Source organism: Hylobates moloch, unplaced genomic scaffold (assembly GCF_009828535.3).
Source record: "Hylobates moloch isolate HMO894 unplaced genomic scaffold, HMol_V3 SCAFFOLD_2, whole genome shotgun sequence".
Classification (NCBI taxonomy): domain Eukaryota; kingdom Metazoa; phylum Chordata; class Mammalia; order Primates; family Hylobatidae; genus Hylobates; species Hylobates moloch.
Genome location: NW_026652277.1, coordinates 85,099,113 through 85,124,354, shown reverse-complemented (window position 1 = coordinate 85,124,354; position 25,242 = coordinate 85,099,113). Strand labels below are relative to the sequence as shown.

General features: G+C 35.8%; 2 long non-coding RNA genes across 2 annotated transcripts in view; both read right to left on the bottom strand.

Moving 5' to 3' along the window:
* Positions 1 to 25,242, bottom strand: part of LOC131382634 (uncharacterized) — a 1,005,882-nt gene that overhangs the window by 920,602 nt on the left and 60,038 nt on the right. The gene's annotated exons all lie outside the window — the stretch shown is intronic.
* On the bottom strand, positions 8,806 to 23,350 carry LOC131382637 (uncharacterized). Its single transcript, XR_009212203.1, has 3 exons — positions 22,876 to 23,350; positions 12,627 to 12,708; positions 8,806 to 8,994 (listed from the first exon to the last, which is right to left on the bottom strand). It is a non-coding gene; the product is annotated as an uncharacterized LOC131382637 (long non-coding RNA).

Genomic DNA, 25,242 nt, shown 5'->3' with positions numbered 1-25,242 from the left:
CTATACAAAGGGAAGCACTATAAAGACCATGCAAGTATCACAGAAATTAGCACTTTATAACTTTATAAAACATGATCTCTCCTTTAGGTGTCTAAATTGTGACTAAATAATTTAATACTTACCTGAAAATTATATGTTTAATCTGTGCAATAGTTTTTTGGCATACAACTTTCTGGACTGTTTTTGTTTTTTCATTTGATTAGTTGGCTGGGTTGTTGTTTTATTGTGTGTGTGCAATGAAAAATCTCATGTATTTTAGTGAGTTCATCTGTAAGCCAAGTACTCCAACCATCTCTCAACTTTTCAAACAAATCCCCAATGGCCTCCCTGAGTTAAATCAGCAGAACAATAATATTTCATGGCTCATTAGTGCATGCAATCAAGCAACAGATCCTGATCCAGTAGTGGAAAGGGAGAAGCAATAGTTGGTTCCCATTTTGTTAATACCACAATATGCCCATAGGCCTCAGCCAAAAGGTCTAAATTAAGGATTGAACATAACCATGAAGCAACTGGCTGACAACAAAAAAGGGGGGAAAAAAGACTTAACAGAAAGAGCTACTGCAACTTAAATTGTTCTCACATTTTAAATGTGTTAACAATATCTATCTTTATTTGTAAGCCAAGTGTCTGTTGCAACTCTGCTGAGTTTCATCTTTATAAGCCTCTTTTGCCTCTCTGAGCCACAGTTTTATCTTTGTATTTGAGGCTTTACATCCAGGTGACTTCTTTCATTGCATTTCAAGGGTTCTCTAAGCCAAAAAAAAGGATGGGAGCAGCACACGACAATCCTTTGGGGTGAGTAAAGAAAAATATTAGAATTTCTATTTCCATTTTCTCTAAATATAATATGAGTCTACATTTGATATATGGATTTTCACAGGCATTCTAGTTCAGTAATTGTATCAGAGGATCCATATCTCATACAGTGAGCAAAATATCCTGAAAGAGGCATGCATGTTCCAGGCACAGAGGGGTAGATAGTGGTGCCCTCATGTAGTCATTCTCTGATTTCAGCGGGTTACACTCTATGGCAGTTTACAAGAGACCAGTTAGGAGAATTTGTAGAGTATATTGTCAAGTTTTAGCTATACTATACTTCACAAGGACAAATAGGTCTAAAATATTCCTTCAAAGGCATCACATGCTGAGGATAACACCAGTGATGGAAGCGTGTAAGTGAACAAGAAACGTGGGAAATTCTACTCCTGGTATAAGCTATTCAACAGCCATATTATAAGATTAAAAACGAAGATGATCAAATTAGGTTTGACAAAAAGTTGTTGGCCAAAAGATTCAAAGTTATCAAGACTGCAATTTGAAGGACAGATTTACATCTATAATCATTCATTATAAACCATCCTTAGCATACATTCTTCCCTGTGATGGTTAGTTATCGATTATGTGAAGCCCTTATGTAATTACAATTAGCCTGATATTTTAAAACACCACTATTTTGTTCCCTTTTGCCTTGTTCTTTTTAATTTTTATTTTATGTATCTTTTGTAACATACAGAATATATTAGAACTTGTTTATAGTAAATTTTTATTTATTATAAATGCAGCTTAGTGCATTGACAGCATGCGCACGCAGACAGACTGCTCAGCTCTGCAACTTACAACTGTCTAACATGGGCAACTTATTTAATCTATGACTCAGTTTCTTTTCATGTAAAACAAGAATAACTACCTACTCCATAAATCTGCGAACTTCTTAAAACAGTGCCTTAAATATAGCAAGCTCCATATAAGTATCATTAAATTAAATTAAAACATTACTATTTAAAAAAATAGAAACATATGGAATATATGCTCTTACATTTTTACTGACATGAGTAAGAAATAACAAAGTCTGAAGGCTGCTGTTCTAGAAAATCCTGTGTTACATTTATGTTACTTGAGAACTTAAACATAGTCATAGTTTATCAATAGAAAATTCCTACTCCATCTACTTAAGGTGAAAAAATATCTTTATAATTTTACACATCAATTAATCACTTGCTTTTCAAAATTTAACAGAACAGCTAAAATAAGATGCTTAAAATAAATAACAAGATATCATTTACATATGGCTAAGAAAATACTGTGCCTAGGATTCCTAATTGAGTCACCTTATCAAGTGTTCTTTATGTTAGCGTTTAAATTGGCTCATATTAACCGAGCACCAGAAATTAATCATGGGGAACACAAAGGAGCCATCAACCTTCCCAGATAATAAAAAATCAGCACATGTGAGAGTTTAGACAATTGATGGCTACTGATGGCTAAAGATGGACAGGATGTGCGTGACTCATACCTCAAGAGCCAATAATAATGGTTGTGAATGCAAATTGCTGCACCTTAGTAAGACACATATGCATAAAGGAGCCTACAAATGACATTAGACCATGATTGGCTGGGACTAGGAGGAAGAGTGGGGGCTTTTCAGAGGCTATGATGTTTAAACAGAACCTGAGTGAAGAGTTTACAGGGAACTCTTATGGGGTTGGTAGTGATAAAAACACTAAGCAGGGAACGTAGGCAAAGTCGAAAAGGCATGAAACAATGTGATCTGTGCAGGGATGTACATGTAGCCACTCTGTATAAGCAGGAAAGTGAGTGGGAAAAGATGAGACTAGAAAGGCAAATTAGGGTAGATCTTAAGGGATCTTGTAGTCACCCTAGAAGCCTGGATTTGGTATGAAAATACAGAGAACTATGAAATGAAGTTGGTCTGGAAAGTGGCAAGATCAGATTTTTGTGCAAGGAAAACTCAGAACAATGCAGACAAAGATGAAGAGACTAGAGGCAGGGAAATCAGTCCAGAAGCTACCTCAGTCATCAGACACAAGTTCACGTCTAAGCTATCGTGTAATATTTGCACCCAAAGGCATACTTCATAAATCAGGACTTGTAATTTTCGATAGATGACAATTGTCTCTATCTCAGCTAGTTTTATACATTCTTTCAAAAAATAGTTTTTGGATACTTATTCTTTACTAAATGAAGTTTAAAATGCTGGAGACAGACTAATGAACAATGCAGAAAAAGCCCCCTACGCCACGGTGCTTACATTCTACAAGGGACAGACAGACAATAATGAAATAGCAATGTCAGGTAGTGATGGAGTTATAAAGAATAGAGAGTGCTACGGGTGTTCTATTTTATCTAAGATGAGCAGAGACGACTCTCTAACAAGGTGACAGAGGTCCTGGTGAAGCAAAGAGGTAAGCCATGTGGCTATCTAGAACAAGAGTTGTCCTGGCAGAGGAAATAAAAGTGATAAAAGTGCTATCACATGAAGCAGAATTCTGCTTGGGGTGTTTAAGGGATAGCAATGAAACCAAAACCACGAATAAGAACCTCTGGGGGCCAGGTGGACACTCTTTTACAAAGTCAGTAATACATCTTTAAATCAGAAAAGAAAAATATGTCACTGTCACTTGGAAGCCTGGGGGACAGAGAATAAATGAGCCAGAGCAATTTCATCCCCACAATCAGAAAACTCACTCATTGATCTTCTACCCTCCTGGTGGTGGGCTGTTATAATTGTGTGGTGTGTGTGCATGTGTGCGTGTGTGTGTGTGTGTGTATGTGTGTGACAGAGAGAGAGAGAAAGTCTGGGTACCAGTTTACATGGCTATCAGCATGATTTAGAGGCATCACTATGGTACGTTGGACCAAGCCATGCATGTTAGCACACATTAAAATGTAAGAAATATCACAAGATTTCTGGGAAAAGATGATAGACAGTTGTTTCGCTAGAATAGTTTATTTATGGTCCTATGAAAGACCTCTTTGCATCTCATACAAGTTGGAGATTTACAATATTTTCATTTGTAATCATCTAAATATGATTATGCCACAGACTATTACGGATCTCAAGTTTTACTTTTGTCATAATGCCGCTGATCTCTGTCAAGAAAAAAAGTTGAATAGTATTACATAAGTACTTGTGAGAACTGACTATTCCTTTCTGATGTTATTTTTACCTTAAGTTCACGCGTTTAAGCACAGAACTTCAACATTTGTGATCCTTCTAACTATTAAAAACACTAATGGTAGTGAGCTCTATTCTATGCCAGATGCTGCGCTTCTATGCATTATCCCATTTAATCCCCACAACACCCTTAGAGGCCTGTAAAAGTGATCACACAAAATAATTTCCATGTATTTGCCACCCAGGCATAAAGTACAAAAGTAATGAAACAATGTCATTTACTAACTTTCAAATTAAAATATTTTAATGGAGAGTAAAAAAAGAAATGCAATAATTTGAGTTACTAGACAGAACAGGAAATAAGTTCAACTTAAATATTTATTAAGTATTTTTATGGTTTGAAGATAAATTAGGCCCTGAGAAACTTATATTTTAGCTGGGAAATAAGGGAGGAAAGAAAGGAGACAGAGAGAGAGAGACAGAATGAATGAATGAATTATACTGCAAGGCAGGATGCAGGAATTGTCAATAGCAAGTTACGGGAGGAATTAATTCTGCCTGAGAGAATATGGCTAAAATTCTAGGGGAGGTACGGGTGGGGTGGGAGAGGACAGAATCTGGTTCAGATAGGGCAAAAAGCAAAAGAGAGAGACTCCATAAAATATAAACAAGCAGAAATTAGCGAACAAAGAGAACAGTATTAGGAGCCAAGCCAGAAGAAATAAAGTGTCCAAAGAGCAAAGGTGGGATTGAGTGGAGTGTCTCAAGCAAAAGAAGAAAAGAAAGATATAGAAACAGAAGGCACACATGGGTGTGGTTTATAGGGCTACAGCCTTGCCTGACAGGTGAGTATGGGAGATGCAGAGAAGGGTAAAAGCCCACCTCCAGTACAGGGTAAGTGAGAGTACAGTCCATTAAGTAAAAATAACATTATTATGAAATAATAACAACAATTTATGTTTTTGTGATCTCTTCTTTTTTGTGTGTGACATGGAGTCTTGCTCTGTTGCCCAGGCTAAAGTGCAGTTGCATAATCTGAACTCACTGCAACCTCCGCCTCCTGGGCTCAAGTGATTCTCCTGCCTCAGCCTCCTGAGTAGCTGGGACTACAGGCATGCACCACCACACCCAGCTACTTTTTGTATTTTTAGTAGAGATGGGGTTTCAACATGTTGGCCAGGCTGGTCTCGAACTCCTAACCTCAGGTGATCCACCCACCTCGGCCTTCTAAAGTGCTGGAATTACAGGCGTGAGCCAAGGCACCTGGCCAATCTCTTCTTATTACGAGTAACTGTTAGCCAAGACCATCACTTATGGCCAGAGTTACCACAATAATTCAGTTAACAGCTGCACAGAACTGACAAGAAGAATGCATTGTGAAGGCAAATCACAGCAAAAGCACACACAGTTGAGAAGAGCTTTGAGTGGGAGGTAGCTTTTGCTTGACACTTTTGTTCCACTTTTGTTCCAGAGATCTAGCTTATCTTTCTTCTTTTACTGGCCTCCCTCCAAGGTTCCAGCCCCAGTGTTAGCAACAAACCAGACTATTTGCCATTGTTCAATCACAGAATGTTCTTTCAAATCTCCAAACTGTTCTTGCTTTCTGTGCTTGAAAACAGCCCCTCATCCTCCTTCAAGGTAAAGTTCCCAAATATGGCATTTGAATTTAATTACAATCTATTGATTATATTGGCTTTTTCCTTTGGCAAAACTTAGTGATCCTACTGAAATAGGGATTATAGTGTAGCAAAGTAATTAGGAGTTAAATAGAAAACCTTCTTCTAAGGACTGATGTCCCCAAAAAGGACTTTGTGATCTCAGTACAAATGGTCCCTAAATGAATGCTGAGTCCCTCTGATAGGGAAACCGAAATTTCCTCAGAAGGAGATTCAGGAAGCAGAAATATTCTCAAATCCTCACAGTAGCAAAAGCCTGAGGAATTTTGCATACCTCAGGATACACATCAGGGATTTGACATTTGGCACCCACTGTACCATTTCCCCCAAACCACCAATTTATCATTACCCTTTTCAGATGGGGCATTCTAGTGCTACTTACTTCCTAGGCAAACTCTGTGGAAACACCACATTAATCATTTCACATACTTTCAGGGTTGATAGCATTGCTGAGTTTGAGTTTCAGACCTCAACAAACTGGCTTTTAGATGTTTCTCAGTTGTATAGAAATTATTCTTTTTAAGACTAGAAATATGAAAGTATAATTAGTTTGCTGAAACCGTCTAATATCTGTGACTTATTATACTGAGTTCAGCACTGAATTCCTGCCATTTTATGGCAGGAATTTTGAGCATTTTATGACTGACAAGGCAGAAACCACATGAGTCTGAGCATTCTGTATGAACAACTAATGGGAATGTAACCAGGCTTTGCTGTTGAAGAGCACCTGTGGAATGGAAATGCTGACTGGCCATGGGCCAGCTTGCTGTTAATACTTATAATTACCAAGTTCACCATATGGTCATTTGATTTGGTGTGACATTGGTCTCTCCATCAAAGTGCTGCCATTTTTAAGTGTACTATCTATTGAAGAGAGCAAAAAGGACCAAGTACTTTCACATCAGCTCCTGGATCTATGCTCATACATTTTAAACTAGATATTTTCATTTTCATTTTGGTGTTCCTGTCATTGTTGGAAGTTCAAGATCTACCCTAAGAGCTACTTTTTAAGTTTGCTCCTGTGGAATATGCCTCCCGTGTATTCTCTGAAACTACTTCATTTGGGCTATATCTTTGAATAATATAATAATCAGAACTAACATTTACTTACTTAGTGGTAAGCAGTGCACGGTTTTTACTTTCATTAACTCATCCCATCTTTATACCATTATTAGACCAGAGAGCTGAGGTTTAGAAAGGTTAAGTCATTTGCCCAAGGTCATGGAGCTGGTGAGTGTCAGAACCACTAGTTTTTGTTTTGTTTTTTTTAATAGAGAGCATTGGAGCTAATTCGTACTGAAAGTGATTGTTTTTATCTGAAATTAGTTGGAAATAGCTATTATTAACTTTGAGTTTGAATGTCTTAACTATAGGATCATTCTGGAGCATATGATTAGAGTTGGATTAGTTACCACTGGATGGAACTATGTCTTCTCAGGTAGCAAATTCCTCCCTGTAAAAATCTGTTTAGGAAGCATAGTTTTTGGTCAGGCACGATGGCTCATGCTTTAATCCCAGAACTTTGGGAGGCCGAGGCGGGTGGATCACCCAAGCTCAGGAGTTCAAGACCAGCCTGGCCAACATGGCGAAAATCTGTCTTTACTAAAAATACAAAAGTTAGCTGGGCATGGTGGCTTGCACCTGTAATCCCAGCTACTTGGGGGCTGAGGCAGGAGAATCATTTGAACCTGGGAGAAGAGGTTGCAGTGAGCTGAGATTGCGCCACTGTACTCCAGCCTAGGCCACAGAGTGAGACTCCATCTCAAAAAAAAAAAAAAACAAAAAAACTTCGCTATTGTGAACAGTGCTGCAGCAAACGTGGGAGTGTAGATATCTCCTCAATATACTGACTTCCTTTCTAAAATAAAAATCTTTTAAAAAATGCTAGGCTATAGGACTATTTGCATATTTTTGCCTCTGCAGCCCTGGGCAGAAAGCATTTCAAAGTAGAGTTTTTGTGTCACTCTTTGAGAATTTTATCAATTGAACAATAAAGACCTGGGACAATTTCATAGGAAGGCACTCATACAGAACCCCACCCCACTGCTGCCCCAATATGATACTTTACTGCATTAACTGTGCTCCTTGCTAAAAGGCCACTAGTTGCTAGTCAGAGCTGAATGGAAACTCTAGAGCTTGCACAACATTTAGGATCTAGTGTAACTGAGATACTGAGTCCTACAGACAGCTGTCTATATGACAGATAATTAGTTCAGCATTTGTGGAAACAGTTAAGACCCAAAAATAAAGGGCAGCAGAGAATAGATTCCCCCACTATGAAAAGATGTACAGCTAAGAGCTGTAGATATTGAAGGATACTCATTTTGGAAGCTTGTTGGGGAACCATGAGTATTGCTCACTCAGGCTGCATGGTTAAGAATTGGTATACAGGTATAATGGGTAGGCTGAATTTAGATGAAAAGGAAAAACAGAAATCTGAATATAAAAACTGTGACAATAGGGCTACAAATAGAGACAACACAACTTCTTTAAAAAGTAAAACTTTAAAAGCCTTGCATCCAAGAATATTCTACTACTCTCTAGCAAAATCTGATGAAGAATAACACTATTAAATTAAAAGTTAATTTTTGTTATAACATTATGAAATGTTTAAAGAAAAATTAAGTGAATAGGATGAGAAAAGATAATATAATATTTAACATACACATGAAATAATAAACAACATGTACTGGATGGCAGTAAAATAAACTATTCATTATAATTAAAATTTTTACTTATATGGTTTAAATGATCAGAAAGCAATAAACATAAAATTTCATATTTCATATCTAAAATAATAGTAATAATACCCTGCAATTTCCTCTTATGACTTGTAACACTTGCTGATTGACATATTTTTAAATCTACCAGTTTTCAGGTATCAAATTTAATTATGTAACAGGTTTATATTATGTTTATAATTTCATATTTGTTTAATCGCATTTTGAATAAACAAATTACATTAGGTTTAATATGCATGATGTTGTAAAACAAAAGCTATGCCCCTTATTTTATCCCCAGTGTACAGAATTTATCCCAACAGAGCAGGGAAAAAATATCAAATCCTCAATGTTTAGGTATATAAAGAATGTCACAACTTTTCATATTCTGGAAAGTCAATAATGGAAGAATTAAAATGCAATTTCCTTTACATAAGAAAAGTAATAGTTAAAAAAGATCATATTTGTCATCAATGAAGTGTTTCTCCTGTGGTAATTTATTCATTGGTTTATGGACTTCAATTCTCTAGGTTTAACAACAAATCTATGTCAAGATGCTACATAGATTCTATACAGATAGATTCGATGTTTTCCTCTCTGATTTAGCAGATTTGCAGAGTTGTCTACATTCAGATGGTCCTCTGGTGTTTATGGACTGACATTAAAGAATGCATAAGTTCTTTCGGAAAAATAATAAACAGTACAAATATTAGAAATTTTGTGCCCAATGTTTGCTTCTGTTATCAATATACAGTCATTATTTATGGCTTATCTTAATTTTTGGGCTTCTAATGGTTACAGGCACAAAGCAATATATTCATCTTTTTGGAAACAGCAAAGGACATAAAGCCTACTATCAATCTCTTATATCTAACTACATCCTGGAAAACCTAGTTCATCTGAGATTAATTTTCTAAGATTAAAAATAACAATCTTTAAAATATCAAATCCAATAATATGTGGGAAAAAACAATAATGAAATACTTAATCTCTGGAAATATATCCTTTTATGAGTTTACAGCAGGCAATAATATCTTTTTATTTAATAAAATGCTAAAATATTATAAGAAATCTTGCCTTACTCTATTAAGTCATAGTCTAGAAAAACAAGCAAAATTTTAGTTTTTAGACAGTTGGGCAGAAAAAAGTGAACTGAAATATAACATTGTATATGAATCCTTTAAAAAAAAGTATGTGAAATAAAAATAAGCTTTCTTCATTCCATTATAAAAGCAATGGGTAGTCAATGAAGATTTTATATATACAAATATAATATATATAATAAATATATATAAAAGAAATCTAGCAATCCAAAACAGCTATTATATAATTGTGTTTATTATATTTTACAGGCCAATTCATTGGAACATGTCACTCTGAGAGGGAACATTTGTAATCTCCTACTGCCATCTTATGTAATGTCTTGTCACTACACAATACGGAATATGCATGAAGGAAAACCAAAAGCACTTTCTGGAGGTTGTATTTCAAACCCATCACATAAAAAATTAAATATCTACTGTTCCATTCCCCACTCTAATTATACTATTTATTTATAAGAAATTATTTCTAATTTCTTCCCTATTAATTTTGTAAACTTTCTATTCTAGTCATGTTTATTATCCTTTACATACAGTTTATTATAATTTAAAATGCTATATAGCACCATATTATTTAGATGCATGAGTATTTTAAAGCTAGAGTTTAAAATTTGTAATAAAGCAGAATCAAAGTACTATTCTCTTTTTTAAAGCAACAGAAGTCAACAGACTTTCTTAGAGACGTTTGTCCTGATGCTGACAATGTCAACTGTAAATACATGCCAGTATTTTAATCTAATAATCACAATGCACATAGGCTGAATATGTACTGATTTGTCTATAAATTCTAATAGCTCTTAATACATGTCACAAATTGATCACTATTCAAAAGTCCGTATCGCCCAGTATAATTTGGAAGGCTGTCACTAGGAGAGTCTCTCCACTCTTATTTTGCTATATAATACCAACATTGCAACTATTAGAGATAGATATCAATCTATCTCTAATGTGCTCATTCACAAGTAACAAAAACAGCCAACTAACCATGGCTTCTACAAATAAGAGTTTGTCTCCACAAGCAGCAGTAAGTTGCCTTTGATTCTATTTCTCAACAATGTCATCAATTTTCAAGGTTCTTTCCAGCTTCCCATTCCAGCTTCCCATTGGGGTTGTGGGAGATACACAAATAACTATCAGAGTACTGCTGGCTCTCCTTTCTACATTCCTAGGCTTGTGTCTAGTCCTAATCACACAAATTTAAATGAGTTTTAGAGAAACTGGAAAGATCCAAGAGATGTTAAAATTTGTCCAGTACATGGAATATCAGCATTATGAACAAAAATTAAATGGAGTTGCTTCATTTCACATAAAAAATACATGTGTGCTATGTTCAAGTTCTTCTTTGAAAGTACGTAAAATATTTCGGAAGGAAATTAAGTTACTCTTCCCAGTGAGGAAAAAAGATCCAAATTGGAACAGAATTGATACACAAAAGGCAGACTCTATGACTTTCAATATCATAAACGCTGAAATAGGCTATCAGATCAGGAACTAACTTCCAACTCTAGGCACAATGGAACAGAACAGAGGCCTCAGAAATAACACCACACATCTACAACCATCTGATCTTTGATAAACCTGACACAAACAAGCAATGGGGAAAGGATTCCCTATTTAATAAATGGTGCTGGGAAAACTGGCTAGCCGTATGCAGAAAACAGAAGCTAGACCCTTTCCTTACACATTATGCAAAAATTAAATCAAGATGGATTAAGACTTAAACGTAAAACCTAAAACCATACAAACCATAGAAGAAAACCTAGGCAACACCATTCAGGGCATAGGCATGGGCAAAGACTTCATGACTAAAACACCAAAAACAACTATAACAAAAGCCAAATTGACAAATGGGATCTAATTAAATTAAAGAGCTTCTGCTCAGCAAAAGAAATTATCATCAGAGTGAACAGGCAACCTACAGAATGGGAGAAAATTTTTGCAATCTATCCATCTGACAAAGGGCTAATATCCAAAATCTAAAAAGAACTTAAACAAATTTACAGGAAAAAAAAACCCATCAAAAAGTAGGCAAAGGATATGAACAGACACCTCTCAAAAGAAGACACTTATGTGGCCAGCAAACATGAAAAAAAGGTCATCATCACTTGTCATTAGAGAAATGCAAATCAAAACCACAATGAGATATCATCTCACGCCAGTTAGAATGGCAATCATTAAAAAGGCAGGAAACAACAAATGCTGGCAAGGATGTGGAGAAATAGGAATGCTTTTACACTGTTAGTGGGAATGTAAATTAGTTCAACCATTGTGGAAGACAGTGTGGCAATTCCTCAAGGATCTAGAGCCAGAAATACCATTTGACCCAGCAATCCCATTACTGGGTATATACCCAAAGGATTATAAATCATTCTAGTATAAAAACACATGCAACACATATGTTTATTGCAGCACTATTTACAATAGCAAATACTTGGAACCAACCCAAATGCCCATCAATGATAGACTGGATAAAGAAAATGTGGCACATATACACCATGGAATACTATGCAGCCATAAAAAAGAATGAGTTCATGTCCTTTTCAGGGACATGGACAAAGCTGGAAACTATCATCCTCAGCAAAGTAACACAGGAACAGAAAATCAAATACAGCATGATCTTACTCATAAGTGGAAGTTGAACAATGAGAACACATGGACACAGGGAGGGGAACGTCACATACTGGGGCCTGTCGGGGGATGGGGGCCAATGGGAGGGGGAGCATTAGGACAAATACCTAATGCATGCAGGGCTTAAAACCTAGATGACGGGTTGATAGGGGCAGCAAACCACCATGGCACATGTATACCTACATAACAAACCTGCACGTTCAGCACATGTATCCCAGAACTTAAAGTAAAATAATGATAAAAAAAAATCAATCATTATGGGATTATGAGTGATTTTCACTTTTTTCTTTGTACCTTGCTAGAATGTCTAAATGTGTGTTGCTTTTTATGTTAAAACAAAATGGAAAAAATAAAAATTGAAAAGTTACATGGTTCAGAACATCAGTTGCCTGAAAGACAAGAGTGGGGAAGACGCAGAAGTCTCTCTAGGCCTTTTATTCTATAAGGAAAAAGCTCTTCCACAAATTATTTTCCATGTCAAAAATTTCTAATGAAATATTAATTATTAATACAAAATTTAAGAATATAAATATACTCAATCAGTTCTTCAACATCTAAATAATAACTAATGTAGTTCTCTTACCTGTTGAATTTCTTGATGGTAATTTAACTTCTTTAGCAATAATTATGGATGCTAGAGGAAGGGTAGTAGTAGTAGTTTCCCCCTTCAAAATAAAAACGTACCAAAAAAAACCTAATTAATAAGCTACATGATACTGATCATTTAAGAAAAAAAGATGAAATGGAAAATAATAATTGTCCAACCTATTTACCACCAAGTTCTTTAAATAATTTTCTTTATATAAAGTATGTAAGTATCATAATGAACAATAACCATGTTCTACTTCATTATATAATAGAACTACAAAAACTGATCAACAAAGTTACAAAAGAACATAATAAAATAATTCTTCCACTAAAAGCAATAAGGCCACATAAAAACTGGACTAAATCCAATCATAGCAATATAGAATACTTCTTACCAAAACAATGACACAAACAGGAACACATATATGTAACAGACCAATTATCAGCTTGGTTTCCTAAAAGTACCTATACAAATCGCTGTTAAATCAATGTATTAACAAGTCAATTTAAACCAAATTAGGCCTAAAGCCACACAAGGATCCCCTGATTTCCTAGCGCTAACATAAAGAACCTGAGACATTCCTGTAATTCTATGTTTTGCATATTTGGCCTGGGCTTCTTAAACTTATTTCAGAGGACTAGGCTGAAGAAATTCTATTTTGATGCCATCCTGTTCATGGTGCTAAGAAGAAAAGACATTGTAATTCAGAGATGGATGCTAATAAAATGGGCATCTGGGAAATCAGTGGCTGCAAATTGGAATCTCCCAGGGAGTCTTTTTAAAAATACCAGATTAATTAAATCAGAACCTTTAGAAATTGAGCTCATGCTTTTTTTTAACTTACCAGATGATGCTCTAATACAGAAGATGAATTAAAAAGCATAGCAATAGATGATATCAAGCAAACAATATTATTCAGTTTGAAAACATCCAAAACACAGAATCATGTACCCGACCAACAGTGAGCTCCAAACAGCATTAGAACACAAGTATGGCAGTGTTGGTAGTCCCAGAATACAAAGATGACAATTTGTAGTGGCCAAGGCACCAACACATTATCAGAAGAGCTGATAATGAAACTAAAGCAACTATTTTCCCTGGTGCTCTTACTCTTCAAAAGCCATGAGAACAAATATAATATGAAAGGTGAATACAGTTTACTGGAATGTACCATATCTTCCCTCACTATTTTTTCTTATATTTTACTAACAAAAAGGAGTTAAATGTGACAACCCTGTTGTACTGTCATTTGGGGTGGCATTTAGTTGATACCAAAGCCAAACCTAAAGAACTTAAATATGAAAATAAAAATTAAAAATTTTATCTCTTTTTCCCAAAATTTGCAAGTATCTGGATGTTTGACATCATCAGCGCTTTAATAGGTAAAAGACATGCCTTCCAACTTCTCAGTATGTCTCTCAAGATCCCTCCATCTGGCTTCTCTTATATTTTGCTTTTAAGCCATATGAGTGAATGCATGGTTTAATGCACAGAACATTGTCTAGCATATTGTAAGGGTTATTGACGGTAGCTATTTTATAATATTACTAACATATAACACATTATAAAATATTAATTACTATGTTATCTAATTATATTGTTATAATTGCTATCATTTCTATTAACCATTATAATTATTACAATTGATAGCTTTATCATTATTATTACCATACATGCTTCTATGTCCATTGCTGCTGCAAAACCCAGAGGTACTCAAGCTTCAGAGACTACAAAGTCAAAAGTATAGGACCATCTTTAGGCAAGCACCTTTTGGAGTATAGCAGTTAATGGCATGAACTTCAGAGTCAACAGAAAACAATCTGAATCCTGACTGATGCTGTGTAACTTTGCACAAGTGAGTTCGCTCTCCATGCCTGTTTCCACAACTACAGAAGTGTGATAATAATGGTTGTGTCTGAGGACTCTTGAGAGGATTAAATGAGATAGTATCCATTCAACACTTGGTATAGCACCTACAAGCACTCAATAAATGTGAACTGGTATGTAACATCCCCAAGATCTGCTCTAGGGAAAATAAGAGGTTCTTCCTGATTTTGTACACATAGAAGTATAGAACTGGCTGTGGAACATCCTATCAAATTATTTTAATGAATATTTTATTTTTATACCAATGGAAATTTCTATGAAGAAAGCCAAGGTAAAAATCTTACACGTTCAAATGTTATTAAAGACGGTCTGCGTCTAGCAGCATCACTGTCTCACACATAGTGGGCCCTCAACAACACATAGTGGGCCCTCAATAAATGTTAAATTAGTGAAAAAAATGATTGCTGAAAGACATATAATGTAATTTTCCTTGCTTTTTTTTATCTTTTGATACCCTGGGAACAAAATTTTTATATAACACTTTACACTTTCTGTGTTATACTCTTCTGAAGTTAAAGATAAACATGCTCTTTTACCAAGTGTTTGATGGAGTGGGAACTGTCAATTTGAATTGGAGAGAATATTTGGAGTAATGGTAATCTTATGGTTTGAAACCTTTTGAAGTGTTAATAGGCTTTTGCTTCAGGAAGGAAAATAAGCACTTGTCAACTTGGGTCAGATCAAGCATTTCAAGAGTAGTGCTCACAGACTCTTAGTAAGAATAAAAAGTAAAAACCAGAACAGAATAGTTCTTACAAAATCGACCTTCATAAACAAGAAATAAACATGATAAGTTAGCCTCTAATGTAAGTTAGAGGCATGCATAAAATGCATGAAATGCAACTCTAGTTTTCAATAGTTTCTTTGCCTTTTAAAACAAGTCTAATGATTGAAAGCATTGGCCTCTTTGATTTTTAAATATTGTGCTCAAAGCGATCATGCCACAGAGATGTCAAAATATGAAAACTAAGCATGCATAAAACAAAAGGTGGATGAGAACAGAAATGTGAATTGGGTAGGTGACTTGGTCAAGTCCATAGAGCTCACCAAGAGCAGAGCCAGAAGAAAGAATGGGAAAAGTTCAAGAATTCCATTGTTCTCGCTCTCCTAAGATCGAAAGAATCCTAATATGACACAAGCAGGTCAGCTTTTAAACTTAACCTCAGAAATAGTATGATTTCAGAGACAAGAATTTTTCTTTGTTCAAAAAAAATCCTACTTGATATTGCCTAAAACTTCAATAGGAAACAGAGCCTTTAATTGAAAAGAGATGAAAACATTAACATGCAAATAAAGCATGAAATTTCTCAATAAAGAAGGATCCCTAGAAATCAAGAAGAAGCTGTGTACTTGAAGGGTAAGGGAGTTCTCTGAAGGAAGAAAGATTGTTAAAAGGTGACAACACAGAGGGCTTGTATCTCTGACTTAACAAATTTGTCCTATAAAATCTGTATAGGATACTAATTAAAAGCTTAAATTTGAGAGTCAGACTTTCACTCAAATCCTGCCGAGGTATGAGTATGGCATGTCACTTAATATCTCTAAGCTTCAGTTTTCTCATCTTTAAAACAAGGATGCAAATACTGTGCCTATCTCGTAAGGTTATAAGAGGAAGGCATCTAGCACAATGCTTAGCAAATAATAAACAACTAATACATGTGAATTATCAATATCATTTTGTATACATCTTGAACCTAGACTTCTTGGGAATAAACATTTCTAAAAGTCTCATTCAACAAAGTATGTAAATTTCAGCAGTGTTATTTCAGGCCTCTCAGATTAGGACATGATTTACTTTTATTTCTATAACAGTATGTTTCCCAAGAGTAAAACTGAACTATACTTCTTGAAAATATGTTTCCTATTGTTAAATCTAATTTTATCTATCTTTGTACTTCACCCAAATATACTTCCATTTAATGTTTATAAATAAATGTAAAGCAGTGAGCATACAGATAAATGTCATGTGATTTGATAGAAAATTCAGTAAAGCAAGTCCCCATCAATAGATTTTATGCAACCATGTCTGCCAGTCAACTATATCCATATCTGATATCATATTGGTTTATAAAAAGATTTTTGAGTGGTAAAATCCTATGGAGAGAGGACACAATACAAATATTAATAGAGAAATATTTCTAGGTGTTTGGATCAGCAACATCATATCCTGGGGACTTGCTGCAAATGCAAAATTTCAGGCCCCACCCACAGCTAATGGATCAGAAACTCAGGGGTCAGAGATCAGCAATCTATATGTTGACAGACCCTCCAGTTGATTCTGACGCACACAAAAGTTTGAGAATCACTTGTCTAAACTCTAGTCAATATGGTTCCCTGCTTTAAACACCCCTCACTGCAGCTGCTTAATACCTGAGGGGCTGCACCCGCAGATGATAAAGAACCTAGAATTCTTGGTCCCTGCCATGTGATTACAGGCAAAGTTTCTTGCCCTATAACCAACTGCCAAAAATCCATGAAGGGTGAAGGGGAGGGATTTGGCAAAACTTCAAGTTGTATAGCCTCAAGATACAACTAGACAGCTGAAGGCCCTGAAATTTATTCCCTATCAGAAATTCCTAGCCAGAATGAACACAGCTACAATCAGAGTAAGGACCTCATGTTCCTTCCCACCATGCCATCACCATGAAGCTGGACACCATTAACTAACATCAGTGGTAATAAAGAGGCCTTCAAGGGAGGGTTGACTTAGAAGGTCCTTAACAATATTCCAACTCCCTTTTAAGAGATAAGTCAAAAATACCTTAAAGGTTTAATCCATTTAGATAAACTGAGACTCTGGGCTTTCTAAACTATTGGGTTGGAAAGTGTGGACCTCAGTTATTTCAAGAGATTATCAGTTTGTAGACACACAAAGCACTACATGTCGATAATAAATAACAAAGCAGCCCATGTTCAGCCTATGCTCAGCCTATACCAGAAAGCCTCACCCAAACTTGCTAATAACCTTATGTGGTAGTTCCTTAGAAGAGTAATTTACTCAATGTCCTCTGGCTAGCAAATGATGTTGACAGCAGTCTAACCCAAAAATAAATATTCTTAACACTATTACTTGGGCTCAGAAATCTGCAGATATCTGGGAAACTGAGTCACTACACCATAGAGAAATTTTGCTTGAGAGACTGAGAAACTACAGAAGACAGGACTTCTTGTTTAAGAGAGAGAAGAGCCAGCCAAGCACAATAAACTTGACTAGGTGACAAAGTCTTAGTTGCCACATATTTGTACAACCTGCATAGCTTTCATTCAATCCACCTTGGCCTAGCTGCCGGGACTTATGTCTGTGGTGTAACAAGAAAGAGGGCTTGGACAAACCCTAAGTGGGTTTCTAGTAAAATATTAAGAAACAAGCAGTATTGTTTTAGGATACCTCAAACGAAGAGTAATCCTAAAAGCAGATAGATGAGGGCATTTTCTTTGACTTCTCTCTTCTCTCCTCACCTCCAGTGCACATGTAAGAGCAGTATATTAACCACAGCCAGGCCACATAAGAGTTAGAAACTGGAAAATGAGGAGCAGAGGTTCTTGGTGTCTCCTAAGCTTCATCTTTTTTTCCACAGTGGCTAAGTGCACTGATTTTTGTATCTATGATAATAGATCCAAGTTCGAATTTCAGTTCTAGCCCTTAGTATGTATATGACCATAGACATCTATGCAACCTCTTGAAGATTCCATTTCTTTATTTGTAAAGTGGAATAATAATCAGTACCTACCTCATAAGTAGTCAGATATTACCCAACAGACAGAATAAGAATGTGCTCCATGCACCAGCAAAGCAGGGGAATCAAGATGAAGTGATAAAATATTTTGAAAAAATTGATATGAAAAAGCATCAGTATGGTCATTAAAGTGGTGATTTTGCAATATAATGGGTATTATATGAAATTATCTTGGGTTTGTGCTTACATTGCAGGAGTGGCAACAAAACACCATGATATTTTCAGTGCTTATTGCAGCTGTCTCAATTTGGCCCTGTCCATAGCACGGATATGAAGACTAAAGGAGATTATACATAGGGTGTGCTTGGAGAAATGTTTGGCCTAAAGTAACTTCTCAATAAATGTTGACTGTTATTATGATCTGCATATCAGCTTCCTCTGCTCACTTACACCTTCTGCTTACTCATGACTTCAGCTTGTGAAGCCAACCATAACCCTTGCTCTACAAAACCTTTCAGCTCGAGGTCACCATAATTGAACACAACATTCTGTGCCTCTCAGTTCAAATCCTCAAGAGCAAAAAAGTAGGAGAGGATTAGACCCAAGCAACTGCAGGCTGAAGTGCAGGTTGGTAGAACAGAAGTGAGTTACATGACCACCTAAGTTTCCTTTTTTTCATTCAACAAGAGCTGCAATTATAGTCTGAGAAGTCAGCTTTTGCAAATTTCTGCTGTGGTAAAAATCAACCCCCAAATCCTGTTGTTTTACAAAAAAGAAGGTTTATTTCCAGCCTGTTCCACATTGACTGCAGGTGGGCTGTGACTCTGTTCCACATGTTTTCTTCATTCCAGGATCCAGGCTGAAGGAACATTCTCTATGACACACCATTCTTGTGCCACAGGGAAAAGAGCAATGGTGAAATGACTGATGGCAAGTAAAGTTTATGGTTAGACAACATATAAGTCACTCATGTTGCCATTAGTCAAAGAAAGGCACATGGCCAACCCTGGGGCTGGGAAGTACAATCCTCCTATGGGGAACTCAGTGAATAATTGGGGAAAATAATAACAACCTAGCACAAGGACCCTGGGGAAGCAAGTTCCTTAATACACATCTACAATCATGTGAAGAACCATGACATTTAAAGAATATAACTTAGAAAGTAACTATGTTGGGAACTACTGCTTAAGAATGTTTGTTTAAGGTCTCTTAAGTCACTAGATAATCTGAAGAAGTTTCTGGTCAGCAGGAAAAGGTATCATTTTCTGTATGTGAACCAGTCAATACAGAAGTGTTTTGGGGATAAGGAAGCTATAAAAATATGCATTGCCTTAAATTTTAATAGTTACACACCTTTCTATACTCAGTGCACAAATGGCTCCTTAAGAGAGCCATCTTTTTTTTTTTTTTTTTTTGAGAGAGTATCACTCTGTCGCCCAGGCTGGAGTACAGTGGCACAATCTCCACTCACTGCAAGCTCCGCCTCCCAGGCTCACGCCACTCTCCTGCCTCAGCCTCCAGAGTAGCTGGGACTACCGGCACCTGCCACCACGCCCGGAGAATTTTTTGTATTTTTAGTGGAGACGGGGTTTCACCGTGTTAGCCAGGATAGTCTCGATCTCCTGACCTCGTGATCCGCCCGCCTTGGCCTCCCAAAGTGCTGGGATTACAGGCGTGAGCCACTGCGCCTGGCTCATCGTTATTTTTTTAATAAATTAAGGAATTTAGAAAACAATTGTTTCTAGTAGCATAAGCTTGTACATTTAAATGTAATCAGTTTCTTCTGCTTTATTAAAATATGAATTTAAGGAAACATTATAATTAAATTAATTTTAAATATCATAGGGAGCATCAATAATTAGTGCTATATTAATGATAATATGTCATATGATCCTAGAATAGTACAGGGAATCTACAGACAATAATATATAATGAAACCACTCTTTTTCAAATTGACCATAACACAGTAGGTCAAAAATATATAATTTTAAGTATCTGCAATTAGTAAAAGGCATGATTATATGTTTCATGCTCTATGAATAAATGCACTGAATCTAAAATTAAACTTTGAAGAGTTGTGGCAAACAAAGCTAAGAAGAGTTCCATTGCTATGTCTTCTCTCTTCTCTCTCGAAATCAAAAAGTTTTCGTTATTCTCCCTACTCTGTCTGTAAAGGGTCTTTATATAGTTTGTTGCCCTTTAAGTCAAGGAGTTAATATAGATCTATCTTCCAAGAGACCCACAGCAAGCCTAGGGGAGGTGTCACATCAAGTAGTATCTGAAAAACTGCAAAAGTGAATCAGTATTTTTTTTTTTAAGATGGAGTCTCACTCTCTGTTGCCAGGCTGGAGTGCAGTGGTGTGATCTTGGCTCACTGCAACCTCCGACTTCCTGGTTCAAGCAATTCTCCTGCCTCAGCCTCCCGAGTAGCTGGGATTACAGGCATGCACCACCATGCCCAGCTAATTTTTTGTATTTTTAGTAGAGACAGGGTTCACCATGTTGGCCAGGATGGTCTCGATCAGTTATACCGAGCTTTTTTTCATATGCCTGTTGGCCACACGTGTATCTTCTTTTGAAAAGTGTCTGTTCATATTCTTTGCCCACTTTTTAATGGGGTTGTTTTTCTCTTGTAAATTGGTTTAAGTTCCTTATAGACGCTGGATATTAGACCTTTGTCAGATGCGTAGTTTGCAAATACTTTCTCCCAGAATGTAGGCTGTCTGTTTATTCCATTGATAGTTTCTTTTGCTGTGCAGATGCTCTTAAGTTTAATTAGGTCCCACTTGTCAATTTTTGCTTTTGCTGTACTTTATTTTGGTGTCTTTGTCATGAAATCTGCCCATTCCTATGTCCAGGATGGTGTTACCTAGGTTGTATTCCAGGGTTTTTGTTAATTTGGGGTTTTACATTTAAGTCTTTCATCCATCTTCAGTTGATTTTTTGTATATGGTATAAGGAAGGTGTCCTAAAACCCTATCTTTCCTAAGCATTAGATGTATCTCTTGTTTCTCTAGCACAATGTGTTAAATTCTCTTTCAGTGCTTTCAATATCAGATACTGTTTCCTTCTCATGATATGACATCTTGAATAATCTATTCTCTTTCAAACTTGCAACATATTATTCCCTCCCAGAAGTGACTGCCTGTCACCTTTAACCATACTACGTATTCAAACATTGTTTACAATGGTATATCCAATGTCTTTGAACTAAACTCTGTTTTACCTTTTGTATACTGGAAAATGACTAGTTTCTGCACTATAATCGAAACAAGGATAGATGTGCATTTCAATACACAGATTCTGAAGTCTATATTTTATTTAAAAAAATAAATTTCCTTTAAAAATTGAGACCAACAGTAATAACCAACAGTTATTCCTTAAGAAAAATAAAACTTTTATTGCTTTTAAATTTTAGGGTTATTGTATTTCAGGTTCATGGCTTCCCTTAGGATATGAGCTCAGAATGTTTGGTTTCTTGTAAGAGATATACATATTTTTATTATAAATGTATGAATATTGAGCACATAATTATGTGAACATTGATCACCTCCATGAATGACTCTCAGCAAGAGACTTCTATATGCAAAGTACCACAGCAGGTGGAGCTACAATGAAGGTTCAGGACTTGTGTCTCCCAATAAATAACATATCATATGTAAAATGCTCATCTCCTGGATGAGCATCCTGGTGATGTGATCCTCATCTGTTTTCCCAGAACAATAAAAATAAGCTATCCTTCATATACAAAGAAAATGTGGCAACCCAGTATCAGTGGCACGTGACTTTGACGTTTCTTGTTTCTTTCAGCTGTAGTAATAGGTCTTTTCAGAATTATCTATTGTTGAACTGTCCAATATGGTAGCCACTATATAAAGGTTACTATTGAGCACTTGAAATTAGGCTAGTCCAATTGAGATGTGCTGTCAGTCTAAAACACATACTGATTTCAGAATCAGCACAAAAAAAGAATATAAATAATATTTATTACATTTTGAAATAATATTTTAGAAATCTTAGGTTAAATAACATACTATTAAAATTCATTTTACCCGGTTTTTTCTTTACCTTTTTTAATGTGACTACTAGAAAATTTTAAATCAAGTATGTGGCTTGGATCAGATTTCTGATGAACATCATTGATCTCATCTCTCTCTCCTAGCTCTTGAATAGTGACACAATTACAGGTATAAGACACACAAATTAAGTTAGGGCTATCATTTGTTAAGATTATACTAGATAAAATTAACAAGCCAATAAAGGAATGAAACATATAACCTCAAAATCTATCATTAAATGAATTATCCACCTATACAACTAAAAAACAGGGGAAATTGTAACAGTGGGTCTAATTACAATAGTGGCAGCAAAATGTCAGTTCTGCCAGTTCAGATCCTGTAGAATCTGGTCATGTGGGTAATCGTTAGCACCTGCAATGCCTGAATGCTTACCTGTTTATATGTGTAAAGGATGATGGTGATGAAAACTATCATTTACCAAACACCTAATTTATATCACGCACTTTACAAAGATTCCTCATGTAATCTTCATAATAATCCAATGAAGTGTATTAATCAGGGTTGGCTAACTGCTGAAACAAACATCCCCCAAGTTTCAGTGCCTTAACAAAATAAATACTAATTCTTGTTTGCAACTGATGGGGGTGGCAAGGGACTCACAGCAAACTTTGATTCAGGCCTCTTCTGTCTTAGTTATTCATTCTCATAGGTCTCTGGAGTCCTCTCCAGTCAGCCAGCTAAAGAAGAGGGCACATGGAAGATTTTCATGAGCTAAGTCAGGAAGTGGTGCACTTTATTTCCACCCACATTCCAGTGCCAGAAGTCAGCAATGAAGACACCAACCTACAAGGGAAGCTGAAAATGTAGTTTAACTGTGCCCAGGAAGAAAAGGAAAACACATGGTTATTGGTGAGCATTAACAGTCTCTGCAACTGGTAAATTTTATCTCTATTTTATAGCTGAAAAACTGGCTCTCAGAAACACTTAAATTTTACAATGTCACATACCTAGAAAATGGCATTCACAGTTCTGTAGGACACCAAAGCCCAGGCTTTTTCCAGGCAACGTTGCAGAACTCAAAAAAATTGTCACTATCTCAGTATGTACACTTACCTCAGAAGAAGGATTAAGCAAATGAGCAAGAGATGACAGGAATTGAACCTTCTGTCCTCTCCCACTATTACAAAAGAGCAATGTTGGGAAAATCAGTTTAGACAACCAAAATTTCCCTTTGCATCATTAAATAATATATCTATGAGACTTGAGATCAACCTTAAACAAACAAACAAAAAGAACAAATGGGGTGGGTTATTCATTGCCAGAATGCTGAGTAGTCAAATACGTAAGTCCCCAGGATGTTTAATAAATAATTACAGTCTAGCAGGATTAGTGTCTGTTACCTCCCAAAATATTTATTTATCTCTTATTTATCCAGAAGTCAGAAACACCTAGAACATCTTAACAATTGAGTTTATTTTGCAATACTATTGAATAATAATTATTGCTTGTATTGGTGAGCCTAAGTCACTACAAGATTCTGAAGTTTCTTTTGAATTATTATGTTTTATTTTATTTTATTATGTTTTAGCATTATCATTAAGGATTCTATTATAAAATAGAAATTCTATTATGTTTTAATATCATTAAGGATTCTATTATAAAATACTTCAATGCTGATAATTTGCATAGACTACTTACATTAAATCAGCCACATTGCCCAAAAATTCAGAATCATTTAATCCCTGATATTTCTGAGTGAACAAAAATTAATTGTAATAGGGGCAAGGACAGAACATGAAATGACTAATAGGAAATTAGAACATTTTCTTCCAGATAGATGACTAGCGAGCTGGCTATGAAGTGTAGATAAAATTGTTAGGTGTATATGAAAATCATTAAACTAATCTGGCTATAAATGAGATGGAAATCAAGGCACATCAAAAGATTAGTAAGGTAAAAAGTGCTGGAACCACTCATAGGAAACCCTGAAGTTCACAGATTTGAAATTTAAATTTGATATGAAAGATCACTTCAGACTCAAAATTGCTGATACCAATGATAAAATTCTTTTAGTGGCCACTGAATTAGACAATTGGTTCAGGAAGGAAAGTCTGGAAGCAAAGAGACAGGAAAACTATGACTATGACAAAATAATGATTATGGTTGTGAAAAGGGGCACATCCAAGGATACTACTAGTCATTTTCTATGTTTTTTCTCTATTTTTATATTCATTGCATCTCAGGAGCACTTCATCCACCTCTATATCTTATTAATTAGTATTCTTGAATGTACTGAATTTTATGAACATGTTTCTGAGAGAATATAGTATATTCTTTTTCAGTTCTATTGTTATTCCCTGAATGTTATTTATCTAATGTAAGCCTCCTTCGGACAATCTTCTACGGTTCTTATAGTTTATTATATTCTCTAGCTTTGTATGAGAAGTATAATTCATGCTTTGTATGAGAAGCATAAAAGTCTGGGGAAAAAAGATGACAAGTCATAACTTTATCCTCATGGGCACACGACTTCAGTTAAATCTTTTTGTCTAACAGGTACTGTCTCTTAACTGGGTGAATGGCATTTTCAGATAAGCAGTTTTCCTCTACGCTTTGTTAGAAATCATGGAAGAGCTTTGTTCCATCAAAACTTCTGTACTAACTTGCTCAGAAATAATTCTTAAAGCTAAGGCTGTCTCAGCTCCAAAAGTGGTGATGCCAGACTATACAAGACCATCAAAGTTGAGTGCGTTCTTAAGTTTTCACTGCCACGTGTCAAGCACTGTGCTGCAAACCTTTAAATATCTGCACAACCATTCTGTCAATCCAGTTATCTGATCTGTCAACCGGAATCTCAGCCTCTGAGACAGGCTCCTGTGGGAAATTCCATTGTTCTTAATCCTATGGACTTGCTTTTTCATAATTGACTGTGTCTTCTGCTTTTGCTGAACTCTTGATCTCACATGTCTTGCCCTTTGCAGATACTCCTTATCTTTGTTATACACATAGCTTCTTTCCTTGATTTCT